The 19,104-nt window shown below is 41.7% G+C and overlaps 1 protein-coding gene across 3 annotated transcripts in view; it reads left to right on the top strand.

The window, feature by feature from the left end:
- The window catches only part of LDLRAD4 (low density lipoprotein receptor class A domain containing 4), a 453,579-nt gene that overhangs the window by 56,595 nt on the left and 377,880 nt on the right, over positions 1-19,104 (top strand). The gene's annotated exons all lie outside the window — the stretch shown is intronic.

Genomic DNA, 19,104 nt, shown 5'->3' with positions numbered 1-19,104 from the left:
GTATTTTTAAATTTTAACCTCTTCGATAAATCTGAAGACAGATATCTCTTTGTCATATCACATTTGTAAGGTGTAGTCAGAAACATGGCCTTTGGTTCAAATTCTGTCCTTGCCACTTTTATTCACTTTGTTACTCTGGCAAGTCCTACCTTTCTCTGAGTCTTAGGTTTTCTCATCTTTAAATGGGATAATATTTATCTTGTGGAATTATTGTGAAGATGCCTAATTCAGCATTTGCTGCACAGTAGGAGCTCAGTAAAATGTCAGTTATTGTTTTCCATCCAAATGCTGTCTCTTACCCAAGGACCATGTGCTGGCATGATCAGAGGAAGAGAGAGAGCAGAGGCGCAGATCTCTCTGTCCTCTTTCAGGATGAAGGAGGTTTGTTGAGGAATTTCGTGAGGCATCTTGCTAGAGCCAGGTGTGGTGGAATGCTGGTGCTGGTGACTCGATTGAGCACAAAGCTGCTGGAATGTAGGTGAAGAAAACATTAATTCGAGCTTTTTTTCACCATTTTCTGTCTTCTTCGTGAGAGAATGAAACCTCCCACTTAAATCTGGTTGGCTCTCTCTGTAGATGAGGAAGGTTTCAGATGGGGAAAATCTCACCTCCCTTTTGGTTTCCTTCAAGGTCCTTAAGGGATCTGAAGTGGATGGTGAGGACCAGGGAGCTGTGTGAAAGTGTTCCAGTGTGAGACCTGTGGTCCCAGTGGGGAGATGCTCCAGTAGTTAAAAAATAACCTTGGATACAGGTGATGCATCCTTTACCTGAACTTCCTGTCTTTGTGTTAAATTTAAACCTTTAGGGTAAATCAAGGAGGATCAGTAGTGCTGGGAGAAGCATCACCTTTGAGTGTAGGTCCCTGCTGTCTACACTGGTAAATAAAATAATGCTTATTTTCTCCAGATGTGTCTTTGACACTGTACCATAAAATAGATTAAACCGTGAAAATGTGATCAAACAAAAACATTTGGAGCTGTGGTGTAAATGACCATATTGTGCTGGGGTTTCCCTAACTTGAAGGAGGATTTAAACTCTGTCTTAGAGTTAGGCTAGGATCAGGGGCTGCACTAGGGCTTCCCATCTGTGTGAGAAGCTGGGCAGTGGTGGGTTGGTGCCTTTTTGGCCTTCCGGGTTGTCATCAGGGGAATGATGCCAAGGTTCCCAGTGGGAGGGGTCCTGGGACAAATCCTGGGTAGACTACTTCTGGGGTCCCCCTTGGCTTCTGGAAGAGTTTCTGGGTTCTCTACGCCTCATTCAGACCCTCCCATCTCCTCTCTCCCCTCTTCCTTCCTCCCTCCCTTCTGCCTGCTCCATGGCAATGCAGACTGAGGGGACTCAGATATGAGCTCCATCTCACTGCTTTCCCCTCATTCTTCAACTTTAAGGTTAAGAATAGCACTGAGAAAAAAATGAAGCTCAGCGAAGACATCAAGGATGCTGTGTGCAAATTTTGAATTAGGAAAAGCCAGCAGCACAGAGAAGGAAGGCCAGCAGGCGGGAACACCACTTTAGAGGCTGGGAAGAGAAACTTGTTACCTCTGTCATTTCTGTCTGTGGCCTGGGAACTGGGGAATTTTCTCTGCCCGTTTGTTGGATTCTGTCTTATTATTAGACTATATTATTTTCTCATTAAGTAGACATTCAGAGTTTTATCAGAAAAACACATTTACATTTCACTTTAAAATCAAACATGCTAGCAGCTTCATTAGTCAATGCCTAGCACAGTAGTGTCAAACTGCTAAAAAGCCAGCAAATTTTCCACCTAAAAATTTTGTGGGGGAGGTAAAGCTGGGGGGCGTGGGGAAGAGTATAAAAATAAACCTTCCAGAGATTCTGGGTTGCTTGGTGGCGTGTGTATTTTTCCGTGGTGCGGGAGGTTAGAAATAGCATTGCTTTTTATGGGATTCTCAGCAGCAGCTCAAAAATTTGGCTTCGTGGGCTCGGTTTCTCTTTGTGGATGAGGCAGCTTCTGCAGCTTGTGGGGTGGGGGGCAGTGCCTGGCAACACACTCTGGCACTGTCTCTGTCTGTCTTCCTGCCTCCCTGCCCCCCACTTGGTGTCACCCGGATGAACAGCACTCAAGTGTAAAATGTGCTTACCAAGGTCAGGTTCTTGTGATGACTGCCTGTGGCAACTGATGCCAGTCGTAACAGACTGAGTCGCAGCGGTCCCCACAAAGTCACATTGGTACATGTGTGAGGGCCGTCACTGGGAGCAGGAATCATAATCTGGCGGGGGGGCTGTCCTTCAGGGCTGCTGTGTGTCAGACTGGCTGAACCTCTTGAGCCTATGTGAGATGACCTCCCCTTAGAGTCTTGATATCAGCAAGGTGGATAGGCTACCCCTTCAAAATGAGTCCTCATGGATTCTTGAAATTTGTTACAGTTACATAGTTCTTACAAATGGAGGTAGGTTGCCTGAGTGTTTCTCAAATTCAATGCAGAAAGGAAATGGAAGGAGGCAGCCACTGGACAAGTTTTTAACCCCCAGGGGACCTAGGAAACATGTGAATTCCTTGAAATTGTGCCTGTTCCTGCAGAGAAAGTGAGGGCTTTGATGGGATTCTCAGTAAGGTTTTGACCTCTAAAAAGGTTAAGAGCATTTGCAGTAGTAGAGCATGAGATGTGAAGTTCATTTAACTTGGAAAAATCATTTTGGAAGTATAATGAATGTGGGCAGAGGGAGATGTCGACAGGATTGGGGATTGTCGACAGGATTTGAAGAGGACAGGCAGAGGGAGAAGAGAAATGCAGTTATAAATTGTGTAACCTAACAACACAAAAGGGGACCGTTGGAGGTTTCCACTGGGGTCTTTCTTTGTAGGCTTTCTTCTTGAACTTCATATAATACTTGTTTTTGTGTTTGGGGATGATTCCTGCTGAAGGCTGCTTGGTGATGCTTGGTTAACTTTGCAAGGTCAGTGCTTGGGAGAGGTGCCTGTTGCTCACAGGGTGTCTGGGGTCTGTATGGATTCAGCCTGACATTTAATAAACAGTTTCCTTCTTCCTTTCCTGGGATCTACTTTGCCATGGTTCTTCACGTTTTTCAGCGCCTAGGGATTACGATAGGGAAGTCAGGGGACACGGTTGTCCAGAGGACAGTAGAGGAAACCTTAGGCAACGAGTGCTTCATCTCAGCTTTCACAACATGCCCTGGGCTTTGGGGCTGTTCAGTGGTGTACTGATTCAGTGCCTTCACTCTGACCGGGCCAGTCGTCTTTGGGAGACAAGATTGCTGAATAAGTGTACAGGTAATTTACACATACAGAGCATTACAGCTGCCAAATGATCATGTAGGAGAGAGTGCCTAGAACAGATCAGGAATGATGCTCACACTGCCTGGGCTGCATATCCTACTTAGGAACAGAATTTTTTCTATTGAGTCCACAGATGTAGCTAGAGGAGCAGGGAAGCCATGGTGTTGCTGGGCTTGTCAGTTACGGCGGCCACTTCTCTGTCTTCCAGAGTGGAATGTAAGGCAGCACTTTGGAGATGGGGCAGTAGGGCAGGGAGGACTCTTCCTAAACACTCTGCAACCTGAGTCTACATTTACTTTGTTAAAGTTCCATAGCTGTTACTAAAGTTCCAGAGCTGTTACCTGTTATGCAGTTTCTGTTCTGTTCTAATATTTTACCTGTGCCATTACATTCCCATAATAGTGATGCTTTTGGCATTCTTTATTTCTAGACTTGGGTTGAGCTGCATTTACCCTGTACAGTGACTGGGCAAGAGTTCTACTTCCTGTGGTGTTGGTGTTGGTGTGGCAACTGCCGCACGTCCCATCACTTCACTCCTCATCTCTCTGTACCCCCATTGATTTCATAAAAATAAGAAAATGTGCTGAGATTCTTGAATCATGTAAGAAAAAGTTGTTTCACAGGTCCAGGTGGGTTTGTGAAATGTTTTATAGTGCTTTACAAGATATAAGGGTGCTTTCGAGTCATCATTAGAAGCACTTATGACCACTTAGTTTTGTGATATTTAGGTCAGTTACCTGTTTTTTGATCTTTAATTGCTTCTTAAATGTTATGCTCTTCTTTTTTTTAAGAATTGTGGTAAAATACATATAACATGGAGAATTTGGAACCCTTTTGCACGCCTGGTGGGAATGAAAAAATGGTACAGTTGCTCTGGAAAACAGTATGTTTTAACCATTTTTAAAAAAAGTGTACAGTTCAGTGGCATTAAGTGCATTCACGCTGTCGTGTGACCACCATCATTATCCATCCCCAGATTTCTTGAAAAACTCAAACTCTATACCCTTTAAACACTAACTCCTCATTCCCACCAGCCCCAGCCCCTGGCAATCACTGTTCTCCTTTCTGTCTCTGTGATCTTGACTACTCTAGATACCTCATATAAGTGGCATGTTACTGTATTTGTGTTTTTGTGACTGGCTTATTTCACTTAGCACAAGGTCTTCAAGGTTCGTCCATGTTGTAGCATGTGTCAGAATTTTATTCCTTTTTAAGGCTGAATTATATTCCATTGTATGGATATACTACATTTTGTTTATCTGTTCATCTGTTGAGTGGACACTTGGCTTGCTTCCATCTCTTGGCTATTGTGAATAATGCTGCTATGAACATGGGTGTCCAAATATATTTCTTCAGGTCTCTGCTTTCAGTTCTTTTGGGTAGCCTCATTTTTTTTTTTAAACTCCCAAAACTTATTTTTTTAAAGCACACTCTCAGTTAGACACCATTAGGAATCCAAAAGAATAGTATATTGAACTGTGGAGGTGGTCTACTTGAAACTGCAAGATTTACAAATATGAACTAATTAAAGGAAAGTAAAAGACAGAATAGAACTGAGAGCTATACTTTATTGTAGAGATAATAAATATCATTAGAGGCCAGGAAGCCTCTAGTACATGTTTCTGAGTGAGGCATTATTCTTTAGACAAGACTCCTGGTAGGGCCAAATAACCAACTTCCAGGAACAACCCACTTTGCCTTCAGGTTGCTCTTGTGTTGTCGGGGCTGCTGATAGGGGCGACTGTCAGAAAATGTGAAGAAATGGAAAAATGGGATAATTTCTGGTCAAAGTCTTGTTTTTCCTGAAAATTGGAAAAATTTTAAGTTGTGATCTTTTAAGGATAATAATACACTATTTATGACAAGAATTCTGCAGGGTTTTTACTGGAATGATTTCTAACAATCATATGCAGTAGGAAGGTTTTCATGTTAAGTTTACAGTGTCAAATCGTTCCACTGCCTTCTGTGTAGAATGGTAGCTTGTGAGGGTAGGTTCACCCTTAGGAGCCAACCTACTATGCCTCCATTTTTTTTAGTGCATGAAATGCCACATAAAATCAAGAAATAAAACAAGTATGTGAGAGGACACAGAAGCTCGCCTCAATCTGGGCAGACCTTGGCTTTCAAAAGTACATGAAGATGCTTATAAGTCACCAAGACAAAGAAGCAGTTGTTAGAAGAGGAGGAATGGGAAAGAAGGATCACGACCAGCTATTTGTGATAAAATTTATCTTTAACACAGACATTTAGAGCTCCCGCTATGTGCTGGGCGCTCTGTACAGTACTTGGGCACAAAAGGGAATGGGAAATGGTGGGCCCTGCCTTACAGAGGGACTCATGATCTGATGGAGAAGACCCACAAGTATGTCCTTGCTCATAGTCCACAGTGCCGTGCTCAGCGTGTTGTGCTGAGGGGTCCCAATGCAGAGATATCTGTATATACCTGTCTAGGAAGGTTTGTGGATACACTCACAGAGGTGGTGACGTTTGAAGTGGATCTTAAAGCATGAACTGTAGTTTTCCAGGTGGACAGATGTAAGGAGAGAGCATTCTAAGCACAGGGAAAGGCTCACACAAATGCATGGATGTGAGAAAACTAACAGTGAATTAGGGGAATAGCAAGTGCGGCAGGGGTGTAGGGTGCTTGAGAAGGAACGTGAGAGAGAGAGAGAAGATTGGAAAACAGAGTTAGGGCCAGACCATAATGTAATTGAATGGTGTGCGTAGATTGTTCTGTGCTGTAGGGAGTACCATTTTGGGCTTTTCAGGGATGATGATGTCATTAGATATGTGTTTAGGGAAGTCGAGTCTGGTGGCCATGGGTAGGAGTGAATAGAAGGGAGAGACAGAAGCTGAGAAGACCAGCTTTCTGAAAGAATAGTGAGGAGGCTCTTACAGGGCAGAGGTGAAAAGGCCTGAACTAGGCAGCAGTGACAGAGAAGAGGGTCTGGAGCAGAGAGGCCCTGGGTGTGCCCATTGAGTGCATGTGGATTCCAAAATGACTTTTGGGTTTCAGTCTTGGGTAAATGAGAAGGTGGTATGAGCAGAGGCAGGCAGCCTGGGAGGTGGAACTCACTCAGGGTGAGAATCATTGACTCACACACCTTTAGGACATCTGTGGGGAGATGGCTTGAGATCAGTTAGACATCAGTCTGAGGCTGCGAGAGGTTGTGACTACAAGATGGAGATTTGAGGGTCGTCAGCATATGGCAAGATCATCCTAAACATGTAGAACAGATAAGAGAGCAGGTCTTCTGACGAGGGCCTGAAGGTCGCAAATATATAACTTTCTTTGTCTCATTATAATGATGATGATCTATTCTGTTGGTAGGTTTTTGTCTGTCTCTCACGAGTTGTCAAAAAACAGTTGTTAAGCTTTGAAATTTGGTACTGTGTATCCTTTTAACTCATCAGTACATCCTCAGAGATTTTCCCCTTGGTATACCTATTATCCAAAGTATTCCTGTCTATACCTGGATGCCTTAGACCTGTTGCAACTCACACTCCCTCTTGTATATATCATCTAAAAAAATTACCCAAAATAGTGCATACTATAGTCAGCCTTCAATTGGGGTGATTTTAGCCAGTGAGCTCCTGGTTTCAAAATCCCCTGAGCTAATATCTTGTCTTCTTCCTATAACTACTCAGAAGTACTTTTAAGAATTTAACCTCATTTGTCAGTCATACCTCAATGAAGCTGGAAAAAAATCACTCCGTCTCTAAATGCAATTGGAAAGATTTCACTGTTGATGTTCTGCCATTAGAAATTGGGAACACTGAAAAGCTGTGAAATCAATCTTCTTTCACAAATGCATTTTAATGAATATTACTTTATTAATACATGACCAAAGGTAAGGATAAAATGGGTTTTGTGTTCTATATCTCCTGTGTTGAATCTGATATAGAGATGTGAGAAATGAGCCCTTGCTTCACTTTGGAAGGTGGGTGAGGGGGTAGGGACATCCTTTGGATAAATAATCTTCTCTTGGCCTGTGCATACTCATTACAGTCTTGTCTCATGCCCTGGCTGTGATGACTTAACTTTGTTGAGCGGGCTCATACATTTTCTCCACTATCTGTTCTCATATTATGGAGCGGGGCGACCAAATTCTTATTACTGTTACTATTCTGATTTCATGTGGAACTTAGTATGGGTGAATGGAGAAACACTTATTATGAGGAGTGGACTTAGTCTAAGTTAAAATCAGGTGATTGAATGTTTATTTCAGAGAAAGTGCTAGTAATTAATATAAACTTCCTGCAATTGAGAATAATTAATACAAGATCAGTTAAAAAGAAACACTGATGACATTGGTTCAAAGCAGAGAAAATGTTAAAAACCTTATATCAAAGGAGGCAAAGAGATTAAGGCAAAATGTACCTGCACTGCTAGTTTTAGTTTAATCATTTGAGTTTTTAGAGGTTTTAGAAAATCTAATATAGACCTAGAAGCCATCAGATAAATGACCAGGTACTATTATCATTATCTCCAAAATAGTTATTCCATGAAGAAGATGGAATGGGAACAATTATCAATTTATATTCCTCTCACATCTTGAACTGAAGACTTACTTCTGTAGCAATTCTAATTGTGTTCTGTGGGGCTTTTTTAATTGATAAAACATAGCAGTTTTATAATTCCTTAACTAAATGTAAGTAGAATATAACCCAGAATAAAATGGGCAAATGGCCCAACCTCAATTTCAGATAACTAAAGTGAAATGATCTCTTTTTAGCCACCGTCCATCATGTTAGCCCAAATTACACCAATAGAGTCTATTCCATATCTATTTAAAGGATAAGAGTTTATTGAAATTGAAAGATTTACTTTGACCTTCCACATTAGAATTCTTTACACTGAAACTATCTCAAGTTTACAGCAAAGGAAAATTTAATTGATGACAGGATCAGATATACAACTTTGGCTATTTCACACTAAAATGTTGGTGACATAATACAATTTCAATAATCTTAAAAAAAAAAAAGGATCCGTAAAGGAATTAGCACAATACTGTATTGTGACTATGAACGACAAATGCTTCAGAAACTATTGCTACAAGATGTATCAAGGGCTATACTAATCCTACCAACTTTGATGATAGACCATACCTTCTGCACTTTGATGACACTAAGTAAGACCTATTGATACAACTATCCTAGTTAGAAGCATTTAAAACACCACCTAGAAAAAAATAAACAAGTATGGTGCTTTGGCAGAAGAACTAAAACACTATGGAAACAAAGCAGCATCCAAGCCTTTGGACATTTTGGCAGTTGGGGGCTTTTAGAAATAGCAGTTGGACTTGATAAGGAACTCAGGCTCTGTTCTGCTTTGCGACAATTCAGAATGCTCCACTGCTTGGTATTTTCCACATTACTATAAGGGTCCCAATGCCAGACCTGTTTAGTAGTTGTTTTAAATGTGCTCTGAGCTTGTATTATATTATTCTGAGTTCTAAAAATAAAATAATTCTGTTCCAGAGTGCATAATGGTTTACTCCTTAGGGACTTAAATCACATCATATTTGTTTTCTTATTTGTCCCTATTGTATAGATGGAAAAACTGAGGGAATGAGAGATTATATGAGGAATATAATAGTATTTGTGATGACTTTTACAGTGTTAGAAAGGATTAATAGAGTATTGTAGATTGCAGCACATTGAACTGTTCAAGGATTCATAAATGTGTCAATATAAGTAAGATTTAGTACTACTAGTTGGCTGATTAGTTGTCTGATCACTTAAGTTTAAACGGAGTGTCATCTGTCTTTAATTTACAGTTGGATAAAAAACATTGACTCCATTTTTTGGGAACTTTAGTTTTTAGTGGAGAAAGCTTAAATAAGACTGTGATTAAGAATTGCTAATTGTCCACTCTAATACTTTGCAAAGTAAAATACAAGTAAATCGTTGGTAAAATCATCTGGGGTCCATCTGTTCCTGTCTTAGAGAGCTCTGCTCACCTGCAGACCCAGCTGTGTGCAGTCCTGAGCCATGGGGAGTGCCGTGGAGAGACAGAATTATGGAGAGAAGAGCTGGATTACAGACCACCAGTTGTAAACTCTTTGTTAAAGTTGGGTACTTGAACCTAGAAGGGTGAAGAATCATGCTCAAGAATAGGCTTCCTCCTACCAATAGAAGAACCACACTCTGTCTCAGCCTTTCACATGAACATTGGGGGATCACATGAGAGGTGTAGCAGCCTCTGGGGGAACCACTGGGACATTCTGTATGTTCAGTTTAGGATAGCAAGACTGATTCCTGGCCCTGTGTGTATACCTTTCCCACGCCCAGTTGTAGAGTTTTTATGAATTGATAGATGTGGTGGGCTCAGGAACTGGATGGAGCTATATCCCTGGGGAAGATCTTCAATCTTTCTAACTGAATGTGGCTGGAGGAGAAAGCAGGGCCCCAACAGTTGATGGGCCTCCTCTTTGTTGATGGGGGCATCCATTCCTACCACTGTGATTCTCAGGCACCTCAGTGCCATGATCCTTGAAGAGAAAGAGGAACTGGGGATTCCTTCCTGTCCATGGTTTTCCATAGAAAAGCGACCCAATACTTTGGGTCGCTAAAATGTTTAGCTTTTAGTTAGTGTGATGGTTAATTCTCTGTGTAACTTGACTGGGCCAGGAGGTGTCCATATTAAACATTTCTAGGTGTGTCTGTGAGGGTGTTTCCATCTGAGAGTAGCATTTGAGTTGGTGGACTCAGTAAAGTAGATTGCTCTCCCCAGTGTGGATGGATATCATCCAATCTGTTGAAGGCCTACATAGAACAAAAGGTGGAGGAAGGATGAATTTGCCTCTTTTGCTTCCTGCTGGCCTGCTTTGGTTGTGACATTGGTCTCCTCCTGCCGTTGGACTGAGATTTACGTCATTGGCTCCCCTGGTTCTCAGGCATTTGGACTCAGACTGAAATTACGCTACTGGCTTTCTTGGGTCTCCAGCTTGCAGATAGTCATGGGACTTCTTGGCCTCCGTAATTGGGTGAGCCAGTTCCTCATAATAAATCAGTCTCTTTCTCTCTCTCTCTCTCTCTGTGTGTGTGTGTGTGTGTGTGTGTGTGTGTGTATGTATCCTGTCGGTTCTGTTTCTCTGGAGAACCCTAACTAACATAGTCAGTTTAAGAATTTGTAGCAGCAGCCTTTTCATTAATCTGATTTTGTTTATATTCTCCTACTATCTCAACATGTACCTCCCTGCATATCTAACTTATTCTGGATAAAATAATCCTGAAGCCATTAGAACACTATCCAATTTTTTATTGGCCAGAGGAATTGATAGCTATTAAAGATTCCATTTATTTGCTTTCTTTCAGTTTTCTCTTTTTTAAAATTTATTCTCCAGACAGATATTCTTAAAAAAAAAAAAAGATTTGGGTTTGTTTTAGGTATCTTTTTTTTTTTTTTTTTGTGAAGAAGATTAGCCGTGAGCTAACATCTGTGCCCATCTTCCTCAATTTTATACATGGTATGCCTGCCACAGCATGGCTTGATAAGCAGTGTGTAGGTCCGAGCTCGGGATCTGAACCTGTGAACCCCGGGCCGAAGCAGAGGACACGGACTTAACCGCTACCGAGCCAGCCCCATTAGGTATCTTTTTATGCCTTATTCCTATACTAGTATGTGCATATTTTCTTTTTTGATAAGCAAAATCAGGGTATCTTGAAAGAGTTTTGTTGTCCACCATCAGATGTGTGACTTACTCCTTATTTGTGGACAGCAGCAAAACACTTAGTGAGATATAAAACTAATTAGAAGTCAAGCATTGGATATATTCTTAGAAGTTAGAGTATACCAGAAAAATGAAAAAGTCTTTTATTCCTGAATTCAAACCATAGCTGATTTCTACCAAACCTTTGCCTCTAAGGTAGGCCTATAAAATGTAAGAGGGTACAGTCTACATAAGGCCATCATTGCTAGTACTAGTGAGCAAATCTGGAGACCAGGCTCTGTATCATGGCTTTTGAGACAATGCCCACACAGGGGCCAGATCCTGATCTGTTGTGATACACAGGGATTTTAATTTCCTGAGGCTAACTAAACTCTGAAGTATTTTCTCAGTTTATAGGCAATAAAAACCTAAGTGAAACTAAAATGGACTATCAAGACTGGATGGAGTTTGGGCCTCTGAGTCACAGTAAAATAGCCCCTCAAGAGAGTATGTCTGAATAGTGGCATATATACCCACTGCTCCCCGCCCCCCCTTCCCTCAGCCGGTCTGTGTTTGCTTACGTCTTTATACCTCTCCGACTGAGGCTCAATCTGTTGTGCTCCAGAAAACAAAACGATAAATGATATAATCAGCAGCAAAGCCCTCTTTGCCACCAAGAGGGGCACCTGAAGGCAAAATCAGTTGTTAGTTTTTTCATTCATTTTATACGTTCGCTCATTTATTTATTCAATAAATAATTATTGAGTACTTGTGATTGCAACTATAAAATATTAGTCCTGGCACAAGCCTTTTACTAACTGAATTGTATAGTTGCAGAAGCTGAGGCTCAGACAGCTGCAATAGTTTGCTCATGGTTACAGAGCTTATAAATGGAGCTACAAGGACCCGACTCAGGTCTCTGGGTCCCTCGTGCACCTTTCACCTCATCACAGGCTCAACCTTCTTTCTTCCACAGCAAACTCTGTGGACTGGCCTGGTCTGAATCACAGCTGATTTACTCCAAACCTTAGCATCTGAGATCTTAAGATTCTCAGGAAATGAGAGTTACATTCAATATAAATGTGATTTATTTTTAAGAACTCCTGAATTTTAACAAAGCAATGTTTCTGAGGAATGAAAATGTGCCATCTCCTGACCAATGTAATTTTCTTTTGCATTTGTAAGGTTATAATTCTTTTTTTTTTGAAAATTGTGCTTTTTATGCTTGAGATTCGGTCTTCCAAGCAGAAGCCACAGCATAGGGAGTTTCCCTTTTACCAGGGAAATATTACCCCCAAATCTGATGGGCTAGCCGATTAGGTTACTTTTTGAGCCAGTCAGATGAAATTTTGGAAAATGTCCCAGTAAAACAAAATTTTCCCTTCTAGGCTATCAAAAGAAGTGCTAGATGTTGGGGTTAGTCAGTCCTAATGTATTTGTTGTGTGCCGTCCAAGGGCTCAGCAGGTGACAAGGAAGTGGTGTGGGATTCAGAAATTTCCTGGTCTCAAAGAGCTATTCGGCTGCTATTTGGCTACTATTTGGATGGTGGAGTGGATGGAGATGATAGTAATAAAGCATTTCTGAAGGCCTAATGTTTTTCTTGGTTCATTGTCTTAGATGTTTCAAAAGCATGTGGCAAACAACAACAATGTCGGGTGTACCTTGATGTGAACATAGATTATCTGTGGATTGGCTGCTGACGTTATTCCTGGGTTCTGTGCATTTTTGTGGTTCTGTGACCCATACTGTATTCCTACTGCTTTGTCCAGCTAATTCAAATGATTGTGGCTTGAAATGACTATAGGTCAGGGAAATTTGAGTTATAAAATCTTTTTAGCATCTAGAACTATTCTAGACATTCTCCAGTCTTTAGGCTTTGGGATACTCTTTACAATATCAAATGAAATGAATCATCTCCGGTACATTTTGAGAAAGAAAGGATACTCTTGGGGTAAGTTTTCTCATGCCCAGTTCTCCTCCAAAATTTAAAATGGAAATGTTGAAAACCTTTAAAAATCATGCCTCCAGGTGAAGAAATGGAAGCATTAGAGACTTACATGGTTGATTGAGTATCATGAAACACGGAAAGTGGAGATTTTTTGGTTTCTGCTTTCTCCACCTAATTTAGTTATCCACCTGATTTAGCAGCACATTGTTTTCTGGTTATTACACGGAGGATTTATTTTGCAATAAATGAGGCAGCAATAAACTGCCTTCAACTTTGTGGGAGATCAACAGTCTTGATACAGGTTTTTTCATTTGCTACCCCTTTACTTCTTTCTTGGTAATTCTGGGGTGCAAAGGGCACTGGAGAGCCATCTGGGATCTTTCCAGTCCAGGGCACACTTGGGAATGGAATGATGACCAAGGCCGTGTGGACTCCAGGAGATCAATTCTGGATGTTAGTGAGGATGCTCCTGAGACAGATGTGCTTTGGTTCTGGGGCTTGGACACCCCATCAAAGGAATACTGTGAACCTTCTCTGTTGACTTCTTAACTTTTAAGACGGACACATGGTGAAAACATAAACCTGAAATCACTGGTTTAGGTCTTGGCAAAGTTAGAAATTTTTTGACAATCTTTGAAGCATTGGATCATGGGTTGGCATTCCTTGTAATTCAGTTTTACATTCCCTCTATGGCCACTGTAGAATTAAATCAGTTTTCTGTTTTTAGAAAACTGATCCTTTTGTGGACATATTAATTTAGTAGAGTGGATAGAGGGAGAGGAGACATTATTTCTAGGTTACTGCTGGGAAACTTTTGCCATATAGTCAAACTATAGCTGATCTCATGTGTTATTGTATGTGTTTGTGTGTTTTCTGTAAGTTAGTAGTAGTTTGACTGTGATTATTTTATGGCTTCTGTTTCCCCTCTACCATCCCTGAACAGATACTGAAATTATTTAGTTAAATTTAGATCCTTGAGGAGAAGACCTACTCATGTGGAAGTTATGCAAATATATGCAAATCATATACAAATAAGTTGGCTCCACTGGACTGGAATATTGTATTATACCAGCCCTTCGTTGCCATCATAGAAGAAATATGGAAGTACAGTTATCTTATGGTTCATTTTTGGATTAAATCAAATTTAGAATACTTTTTCTTTTAAAAAGTCTGACTGCCTCACTAAGTAAGAAGTCTTGGATGAATGTCACCCTCCTTCTTCGTTTTTTCATAGTGCATGTGAATTTTCAGGTGTTGGTATTACCTCATTAGTCATTGTCACCTCTGCTGATCACCCTTTGAAGCTACTTTTAAATTTTACCTTTAGACTCTTTTTTAATATTGCATTTTACCTTGCTTTAAGTCCCAGAAAATCCTATGTTAATGGCACTGTGTGAAGCTAGGCCTACCTGTCTTCTTTGGGGATCTTGTAGGAGTCAGGCTCACAGTCTTGTTTGGGCCGGAGGAGTCCTTTAGAAAAAGTTCAGTGGTAGCTCTTTCTTAATTCATGCTAAATTATTTCTGAAGTTGGAATGACAGATTTGTGCTAGAGGGTCTCGTTTTTATCTCTGGCTATTTAATTCTGTAAAGTAAGCTGAGAAATGTGCATGTTAAATGCTTGTTTCTGCATGATCAAAGGGCTGATGATGGTCAAGGTGACTGCCACTTTGAGCCTGTAGGCTGGGAGCACATCAGAAGGACCTGACCAGAAATGGCTTAAATAAAAGGTAATTATGGTAAATGGTCTCTTCTTAAAAAGACTTCATCACTCTATCTGAATACACAGCAAGAGATTTTTGTCATCAAAAAGATGAGGTCTGTGGTAGTTTACAGCTGCTATATTAACAGGAGAGCAAGTTATATCTCTTTATTTAGAACTGAAAGGGACCAAAGCCATCAAATATATTCAAAAACCTCAGCTACAAGTGAGGAAATAGAAGTCAGAGAAATTAAGTGACTTGCCAAAGGTCAGACCCTTAGTAAGTGATGGAGTGAACCTTGAAGTGAGAGCTCTTCACTGCAGCCTATGCCCCTTTTAGACCTCATCCTACACCAGAGGATGTGGATGAAGGATGTTTTAAAGCCAGCTGAAAATGATAGTTTTAGTGGTCTCTGGGCAAGTTCTGGTTGCACACTTTTTACATCGTAGTTGATGTTAGAACAGCCTGCCTGTTTGTTTGAGTGCCAGCCCATTGTGTAGAATAGTAAAAATTATTTATCTTTTTAGTTTGGTCTCATATGGAATAGCTGAGAGATTGTTAGTTGAAGAGCTGAGAAATTGTCAGTATGTACTCTCAATGGATATAAAAGTGAATTCCATCAGATTTTTTCATTAGCCATTAGAAAATGCTCAGGAACAAAGAGCACTTTGGTCACTAGCTGGTCAGATTTTAGGGAGGTGCATAAATATTTCGTAGTAGTCAGTCACAGTGAAAATGAAGCATTTGATTTGTAGGTAATCTCTTCTTGCCCTGAAAGAAATGAGTTGTGGAATCTTTGTTTGCAACTGAGGAATTAAACCAACAGCTTTTCTAGGAGAAGTTGCTTCAACAAAAGTATCAACGTAGTGAGGCCCCCTGTCGCATCTGGACTTTGTAGAAACTTGAGATATTTACTGTGTTGCTTGAAATTTTACCCCATACAAAGGCTTGCCCTCGAAATACCAACACATGTAACCTCGCATAATGTGCCTAGCATCCTGGAAAGCTGTAATGGATCTCATGACTAGGGAAACTTGAAAGTTGATTCTTCTGTAGGGTTCCTTCTGTAGAGTTATTCCCCTATCAGGCCGTACATGTAGAGATCACACTGTGCCGGAGTCTGAACCATGGAAAACCAGTGGTTCCTACGTTTGGAAGCCCTGGTGTGGGCACAGGGCTTCCTCACCATCTCCCTGCAAGTCAGCCTGTAGTTGTGATGTTACCCAGGACTGCTAGTAACATTTAAACATAGCCTTACATATCCAGGTGGCTTGTATGTAAGCTTAATCTTGTAGAAGAAATAGAATAAATTTTAAAGGATCGACTGGCACCTTGAAATGTTTAGCATTGTATACTTAGTGAGTTATGATAGTGGTCTGGTTCAAGTGGGAAGAGTATCTTTATGTTGTTGTTTCAGGTAATAGATGGAAAGTCTTGTCTCAGCAGTTTCAGGCTCTGGCCCAGAAGTGACCAGGATCAATCACATACCCCCCTCTAACTGTGAGTGGCCAGGGGTCTTCGCCTTCCATGTGCCCGTCAGTGAATGGCACTGATGACTGACAGGCCCCATTTTGTTTTGTTAAGAAATTATAATAGAACTAATGGGAAGTACTCTTTCACTGATATACATGCAATTTTGATTTATAAACAACACTTTATTATTTAATTTAAAACATTTTAAAATAATAAAAGCAAGAAAATTTAGAAACAAAGAAAAGGACAAAAGTGTCCCATGGTTTCATTATTTTCATATAACGTTTATTTTCCTTTCTGTGCATTTCTTTTCAGTCTTAATATTTAAAAAAATTTTTAAATATGTGCTTTCTACAAGGTCACAATCACATACACGAGGCTGTTTGAAAAGTTCATGATCTTTGGAGACAGACAGACCTGGGTTTGATTTTTGGACCTACCATTTACTAGTTATGTGACCGTGGGTGAGTTCCTTCACTTCTCTGGATTTCAGTTTCTTCATCTGTAAAATACGATAATACCTTAAACTCACATAGGATTCTTGTCAAGTTGAGGGAGATATTGTCCGAGAAGTGCCTGGTCTTTCATGGTGCACTAGTCACTGCTTGATGTTCTCTCCTGGGCATTTCTTTTTCATTTTTCTGCATGGTCTGAAAGGAAATTACCACCCTCTTTGATAAGAGAAGTCCCCAGTCCCCTATGGCTGGCCGTGGGAGAATGTTCATAGGAGGGGATATTGGGACTGAGTGACTCTGGGGCCCTGAGGGTCTCTACAACTTGGAGGGGCCTTTGCTTTGTCTACCTGCGGGTGGAAGGGAAAGGGGCTGGGTGGCGCTGTCCCTTTGGTGGTTTCCGGCCCAGTAGAGGCCACATAGCCCTTTCTCTAGTGTCCTGTAGAACGCTGAGACAATTCAGCCCTTTTTACTGGAGCTCCCTGGTAAACTGGGGACCAGATTGAAGGGAAGTACCTGTTCCACTTATCGAAACATTGAAACATCGGTTTCCTGAACTCCAGAGCCACGATATTGGTGCCTGAATTTCAAGTCTAATGTAGAGTCTCTGACAGGCCTATCTGTTGTATCTAAGACGATAGCCCTTTCTTTGATTGTTCAGAAGAGAAAGTATATGGAGTGGGGCCAGGAGTTGGATTAAAGCTGGAAGTAGAGTGGGACCTGTCCTATTTGTAGGTGTTGACCAGGAGGGCTCTTTGGAGCAGGCATGCAGTGGGCCACACAGGGGCACCTTGGTGTGAGTGGCCTGGCGTAGGGGAGCCAGGTGACTGTGGAGGGGCAACCTCTCTGCCACGTTCAGGGGCAGGACTCTGGTCCCCGGGTGAGATATTGCAAAAGTGAGGGGGTGGTTAGCTTTTAAAGACAGCAGAAATCCCTGGCATTTATCAACAGGAAGTTGGCATTCTGTAGAATCTGGTAGAAATTCATTGGCCTTTGGGGCCTGGGGGCCAGGGAACTTGGATAAAATTGCACTTTGATCAGAACAGCTCCAGGGCACAGCTCCTGGGGCCAGGTCAGCATTGACAGGACTTGCTGCTGAGCACCTGGGATGCAGCACTCTAGTTTAAGTCCATGCTGCTTCAACTTGGAATTGTTCTAAGGCCTGGACAGGTGGGAACATCAGTGGGCCCCAATGTCACGCTCTGGAAAGAAGAAGTCAGTAAGTCATGTGTAGTCTGAACATATGGGCCTGTCCAAAATTACTCCATTCTTGAAATTCTGGGGTAAATAGCCATGGGATGCCTTTGTTATTTCCTCTGAAATTCTAGGACAGAATGTTTAGAGTGATGATTTTATGTAATGCGTGGGCATTTCAAGTGACATTTGTAGTTAAAAAAAAGTAGGAGTTATTTCCTTTGAAAAGTGAAGATCATTTTTATAAACTAGCCCAGGTTAGTCTAGGAACTTCACAATCAGCTGCATCCCACTGCCTTGGATGGTGGATATGTGTGAGCGATTGTGAAAGATTAGTGGCTGGGCCAGACTCTTCTTTCTGTAAATTAACAAATTTTAATAGAAGTAGTGGAGCTTTTCAAGTTTACGGTGTGCCTGCTGGATATCTTGAAGCAAAAGCCTTTTTAAAGCTTTCTTTAGAGTTTTGTTTTTGGAACACCTACTTCTTCCTCACAGCATCACGTTAAGTGGGTAACATCCCCTACCACAACTCCTCACTTCAGAGAAAAGCCCAAGTAACTGACTACATGGGCCAGAGACATGTGGAACTGGGGCTAGAGCACTCTTGAGTTAGTCCGGAATTCGAGATAAAAGTCCTCTGTGATGCAACTTTTAGCTTTCAGTGGGGAGACCAGGCTGGCCTGACAATTACAAGTGAATTTCAGGGAACTATTCAGACCTGCGACCTCCACACAGATGCTCTTGGTGATGAAGGGTATTGGTAGTAAAGGGTATTTTAGGGTCCCTGTGCATGGGTGTAGAAACAAAAGGGAGTCCAGTGCCCCTGGGCTCCTGGAGGATGTTGTTCCCCTCAGAAGAGGGGGTGTGTTGAAAGGCTGCCTACCTGTGTTCACCTGGTGTCTACACAGATCAGCCTCTCACGGTTAAGTTGCTGGCTCTGGAGAGAGAATGCCTGCACTTGGGAGAATGTACTGGAAATAGGAACAGCTGGTCACAACCCATCTGGCTCTACCCAGTGCCTGATAAGTCTTGGCTCTCGAGGAATTCTGCCCTCCCTAGCTACGGCTTCCCGTCCTTTCTTATCTCTAGACAGCCATCGTTTTAAGGCTCAGCAAGTGCTTTCTTAGAGGTGGGGCTTGTGAAGGGCACAGAGGGGAGACTGTGGCTTTTCTTCGCACACTCCCACCTACCCCTGCCTGCCCAACCTCAGGCAGGAATGAGAGGGGCAGGCTCTGCTCTGATGGCCTTTTGTCTTAAGGACATGATTTCCTCAGAGTCAGCCATGACCCCTCTTCCAAGGGAGGGCTGTGGTGTGGGGGCTGGTGCATATATTGGGTGATGTAGATGCCTCGTGTGGTTAGCTCTTTTCTTAGGCCTGTCCCACTGGAGATGCCTGGACCCATCTCTGCTTATTTTTTGTGT

The sequence above is a fragment of the Diceros bicornis genome, chromosome 16 (genome assembly GCF_020826845.1).
Source record: "Diceros bicornis minor isolate mBicDic1 chromosome 16, mDicBic1.mat.cur, whole genome shotgun sequence".
Classification (NCBI taxonomy): Eukaryota; Metazoa; Chordata; class Mammalia; order Perissodactyla; family Rhinocerotidae; genus Diceros; species Diceros bicornis.
The sequence above is the reverse complement of the archived record's forward strand: the minus strand, read 5'-3'. Positions and strand labels throughout refer to the sequence as shown.